Source organism: Bombyx mori, chromosome 21 (genome assembly GCF_030269925.1).
Source record: "Bombyx mori chromosome 21, ASM3026992v2".
Classification (NCBI taxonomy): Eukaryota; Metazoa; Arthropoda; class Insecta; order Lepidoptera; family Bombycidae; genus Bombyx; species Bombyx mori.
Window position 1 is genome coordinate 8,604,793 of NC_085127.1, and position 6,293 is coordinate 8,611,085.

Sequence of the window (6,293 nt, forward strand, 5' to 3'; positions counted from 1 at the left end):
GAAAAATAGAATCTTCTAATAAAATATCGTTGAATTACGAATGCGAAGTAATATAATTATTTTATAGAATTCCCACATAAGAAAAGCAACTGTACTAGTATGTTCTATTAAAACAGGATTTGTAATCAGACAAAGTAAATGTGAATGTAGTAAAGGGAAAACGGAACATAAGGATTATTTACTTTTAAATTCAAAACTGATTCATTTTAGGAGTAATTAGACATTTCAATCAAATTTTAATAGTATAAAGAGCGAGTAACGAAAATTGGCTTCGATTTAAATCCCGTGTATAAGTATGGGAACCGACATTATTTTACGTACTTAGAGCACCGAGTAGAGTACCTTGTACCTGAGGTGCATCCCGATGAGATGTGGCGCCTACTACATTGTTTGTATGAAACACGCATAGCTAATTATTTTAAATGTGCCGTCCTCTCGATGTACTCGTATCTATTTATTTGAACAATTATTTGATGTATATTATTGAAGCTTTTTGAAACGAAGTTACTTATGGGACGATGCGGTGGGTTACCCTAACCGGGGAAAAACGTCCGTAACGTAAGATTTTTATTAGTAATGCATACAGTGTACGACTTAACTTTGTAATAACGTACAAAAATAACATATTTTTTTATCATTCATTGACCACGATCTCGGAGCGTTCGTTTGCGCAATACACTAACTCTTATGCAAACAAGCGTGAATGAAGTGTACCACAATAAGTTCGCACGTTACCGAATGACCGTGGGTTGTTGCGAAACCTCCAGTTTTATTTTCTTTATACCTCGAATAGAAATTAAAATTAATATTTTTGTAATAAGGATCCTCGTTCCTATCCGGTGTCCTAAGACACCACACATCTTTTTTTATTAATTTATTAAATACGTCTAAGGAAGGTGAATCTAAGGCCCAACTCTCGTCGAGGGTTACTGACATTTATGCCTACTGACAATGCCGGGAATAAGTGCAAGATGTTGCGTGCCAGCGAGTGATTAATATTGACAAATAACATGCGACATGATGTAATCAAATACATTGTAATGGAGCTGATGGACATTAAAATAGTAATGTAGGACATGATTGCTAATTTTAAGTTTCTAGAAACTTAAAACCTACACCAACCATGGATATCTTCTCTAGATTTACTGCTAGTTCTGTCACTTCACCCTAAATTCCCATTGTCATTATGTACTAATTTCGAAAAAAAAAAAAAGAATTTTTCATTATTAAATCAAAAAATTTAATGTTTTTTCTAACGCAATTACCTCTAGTGCATAGATATACATATGTATGTATATAAGGCAAAGAAGCTAGACTCCGTTATAATGGCTTGGAAAATCACTTTTATGACTAACTGACTAGACTATTACAGATAATTAAATTAACGAACCACAAAATTGTTCTAGTACACTTTCTAATAAAAGTTTACGGCAGCATACGTTTAAATATATTTTACGAATCCTCTATGAATATTTTTGTGTCTTATATTATACCATACCCACGACCACCTATTACCAATTGTTATGCAAATTTATAAACGATATTAGTTCGTCATCGTGGAAGTCGTTTGTGAATTAATCCCCATCAAAATGTATGTACCTACAGTCAAATCAGACCAATATTTAAGGATCGGTGACATCACAACTGGCGCCGTACACCACTTCTCCGCGCATCAATTGTCTACAATTGTCTCGTGCTAGGCTTACGCACTTACTGCTTACTACCAAATGTAATCATTGAATGATAATAATCTGACCCATTTAACAAACGACATTGTAAAATTTATAATCGCTCCCTTTGTTTTATGGAGATAAAGGCCATCGTTCTCATCAATCAAGAACGCATCAATTAGTTGAAGTCTTGAGACGACTGCATGGTGCACTGAAATCTGATATCAAGACAAATGAACATTGCATGCAAACCCTTAATTGAATTGCGCACAAGGCAAACGTCCATGCTTACAATTTTATGTGATGATGTGGTAGATTTGGAAATTGTTACGTTGTTTTGGAACCAAGTTTCTTATGGGACGATGCGGAGGGGTACCCCAACCGCGAAAAAACGTCCGTAACGTAAGATTTTTTCTATACAGTTTATTATCAACAGATGTCGCTGCACGTAAATTCAACAATTCCTAAATCGCGGTGGCGAGATTTTACACAGTTGATAGAGTTTCTTGTATTTCTCTTGCTAAATCATACTTACCTGGCTTAGGGGATACCATGATCATGCAGGCGATTCCCCCAGGGCGAGGCTTCTCCATTGCACTGCGGAGTGGTTGACCCTTGCGATTATTTTTATTGTAATTAATAAAAAATCATAATAAAACATGTATTGTATACCCGAATAATTATTTTCTTTATACCTCGAATAGAACTTAAAATTAATATTTTTATAATAAGGAACTTCGTTCTGATCCGGTGTCCCACGACACCACATATCTTTTTTTAAATTATTGTTTCTTTTATTGGTACTCAATTTTAAAAGATTAGCGAAACGTATGAGCACCTCAATATGAATCCCACCACATATCTTGAGACATGAGGTCAAAGTCTCAAAAGTATTGTATTCCGGCTATTCCAACCTTCACACCGACAAGATTGCTTCGCGATTGTAAATAGGCAGGATGGTCCTTCCATACTCGTCACAGCTTAAGCTCCAAGGTTCACTAAACTCCCTATTACTACTAATTATATAATTTTATATATTTTGCTGCCCTTAAAATGCGCGTTAAATATGTCAAATAATACAAAAAAAATTGTAATTCGACTCAAAGCGATCCAGATTTTATTATTAAAGTCAAACGACAGAAAGATAACCTGATTTTTAGTCACTGTCACATAATCACTGTTATACACATATATAATATGTAATATGTAATATTATATATACAATGCTATAATATGATAGAGAAATATCCCGAGAATATACCTTTAAACAAATTTATTAAATTAAAACATTTTACGATGGTCCATTACCGACAAATAAATATGCAGCTTATTCATACATGATTGTTGATATTTTTATTCGGTCGCAATGTATTTTTTTATACATGCACATTAATTATCGTACTTATTGTTAAATTACACTCATATTTAAGCCACTGAATTACAAGACATAAAACAAATACATTCAATTTTACGATTGTTTTGAGTTTATTTCCGTAGTGTAACGGGCCCATAAAAGTGAAATTAGGATCATTTTTTTCCATAAATTTAATTTTGAAATACTTTAATGTAAATGTAGACGCCTGTCGAAGTCAGTGACCGTATCGACTGACAGACTGGAGAAAAATTGGCGAAACAAGTTTGGAAATGTAATAAAATTTGAATCAAACCTCTAGAACTTTTTTTCTAAAAAGTTCAGTGGTAGCGAAATATCTTTTTTTTCTCTTACCTATTCTGATAGCCTTGAGAGGCTATTTCAGCTTCATCTTGACATTTAGGTGAGCTCACGGGGCTCAAACCTGCAAACGTTGCTAACACTGGCCCCAGCAAGAGCAGTGCTTCGTAGAATCTACCACCGGATCGGAAACGCGACCCACTGAGAAGATCCGGCGAGAAACTCAATGGGATGTGTCTATGGGTTAATTTACTCGTTGAGGCCTTCGTCGCAAGCGACGGGTCCGACGAGGACGGTGACCGGTGCTTGAGGTACCTAAAAGCAACGTTAATGGATCGGGAGGATCCGTAATGACGTGTTTAGGGCAAGCGGATGCACCGGTGTTCGATTCCCGCAGGCGGGTACCAATTTTTCTAATGAAATTTGTACTTAACAAATGTTCACAATTGACTTCTACGATGAAGGAATAACATCGTGTAATAAAAATCAAACCCGAAAAATTATTATTTGCGTAATTACTGGTTGTAGGACCTCTTGTGAGTCCGCACGGGTAGGTACCACCACCTTGCCTATTTCTACCGTGAAGCAGTAATGCGTTTCGGTTTGAAGGGTGGGGTAGCCGTTATAACTATACTGAGAACTTAGAACTTATATCTCAAGGCGGGTGGCGCATTTACGTTGTAGATGTCTATGGGCTCCAGTAACCACTACACCAGGTGGGCTGTGAGCTCATCCAACCATCTAAGCAATAAAAAAAAAGCGAAATATCGAAACTTCATTAATTACAGATTGACAGTAGGTTTATATCGAATTTAAATTAAAAATATTGTAAGCTAACCTTGAACTCTTCAAGCAAATCTCAGATATATTTTTTTATTGCTTAGATGGGTGGACGAGCTCACTGCCCACCTAATGTTTAGGAACCTGGAGCCCATAGACATCTACAATGTAAATGCCGCTACCCACCTTGAGGCAAGAGCTCTAAGGTCTCAGTTTTAACAGTACTACGGCTGCCCCACCCTTCAAACCAAAACGTATTACTGCTTCAATGTAGAAATAGGCAGGGTGATGATACTTACCCGTGCGGACTCACAAGACGTCCTACCACCAGTAAATATTTCCCATCACCTTTCTAAGCATTCAGTTCGCTTCTAGCCCACCTAATTTCTATGTATGCAGTGGACGCACGGTGTGCAACAAGCCTTCGCTGTTGGATGCCATCATTTAGCATAGTTTAGTTTGAAGAGTAGGGTAGTCAAGCAAGTTCAATTTGAAACTTCAAACTTAATTGCGTGTAAATTCAACACTAACCAGTGCGTTTTCAGAGACCTTTTTTGCCACGTACCAACCGGCTTTGGAATGAGCTCTCCACCACGGTGTTTCCCGAGCGTTATGACATATCCTTCTTCAAACGAGGCTTGTGGAGAGCATTAAGCGGTAGGCAGCGGCTTGGCTCTGCCCCTGTCATTGCTGAAGTCCATTGGCGACGGTGACCACTCACCATCAGGTGGGCTGTATGCTCGTCTGATTACAAGGGCAACAAAAAATAAAATAATTGTTAGTGTCAATTTGAGGTGAGCTTTTTACTTTGAAAATTTATTGTGAAGCGACCCTTAAAGTCATGCGAATGACAAACGTTACATTGACTGTGTCCATAAGTTTTACGAACCTAAAATAATTAAACTACGATGGTAATCTAGACGTGGCATCGAGCCAAGTGAAACGAATTTTTAACTGTACGAAAATTGAACAGTATATTTCTACATTTATAACATTATGTTCTTGAGGTTTACGGAACGAACCACAAAGTAGCACTTTTGCCAAATGTTTGTTAGTATAAATTTTACTGCAATAAGCCACAAGAAGCCTGGTATAGCTCTGTTTATTCACTGGAAATCTAATTTAGTGAGCAATAAGGGTCAGGAAAACACCTGTACTTCTTAGCTGTCTAATAGTTTTGTCTAGACGTAAGAATAATAAAATGATGTGGTTATTTATATTTCAAGAGGAATTGCAGCTACCTGCGGTTTTGCGGAATCTATTTTAAATCTCTATATGTATATTAACAGCTTAAATAGATTTTGTCAGTTTTTCTGTGCATTTGCGCGTTTCAGAATGACTCAACCAATTTAATAGTAGTTTTCAGTGATGATTGAACTTGAGTTATCCTTTGGTGTGTAGTCTTCTTAAGTCGGTAGACAAATTAAAATAATTTCTTGTTAGGTTATTATACTGTATGGAAATACTATTTACATTTATTTATTATATTTGCACAAACCAAAAGGCGAGTTATTTGAATGATGAATTTGATGGAAAGTTGTTTAAAACTTTTAAATGTTTTCGTACGATTCGTTTTTTTCATTGCAAGTGTACTGTACTGTACTGTAGATTCTCGAAACACGATTTTTTCGGGCTGGATCCGAACCTGGTACGAGGTGTCTCCTCGTATCAGCCTAGCGCGCCTAGGAGGCGCTCGGGTCATTTGGGACTTGACGATCTGCAGATATTGTAATCTGACCGCTGACCAAAGATGTTTTAGGGCTCTATCCACTAAACGACTTCTCTTACACCCTCGTCGCAGTCCGATCTCCGTCCGAATTTAGAATCATCGTGTATTGCTCATCATGTATTGCGTCTGAAAGGTATAATATTTTGTTCCGTGATCACGAGTCGTTGATACAGTTAACACAGGTCCGCCTCTCTCCATTCAGCCCGCGGTCTGCTCCCAAAATCTGCAGATCATCAAGTCCCACATACTCCGGGCGCCCCCTAGGCGTGGGGACCTCGTTGGAGGCTCGGCCCTCGGCCCCAAAAAAAAGTTCCCATGGATCGTGATTCCACAATTGACAACGCCCTCCACACCACCAGACACATAAACATAAAGGTTGTGGTCGTGCGAGATACAGTGATACAGAAGAGTCACGGTCCTCAGCATTGAGGAATGCGACGCA

The 6,293-nt window shown here is 37.7% G+C and overlaps 1 pseudogene; it reads left to right on the forward strand.

Moving 5' to 3' along the window:
- Window positions 1-2,197: 2,197 nt before the first annotated feature.
- LOC119630140 (U1 spliceosomal RNA) lies at window positions 2,198-2,329 on the forward strand (annotated as a pseudogene).
- The last annotated feature ends 3,964 nt before the right edge of the window (window positions 2,330-6,293 follow it).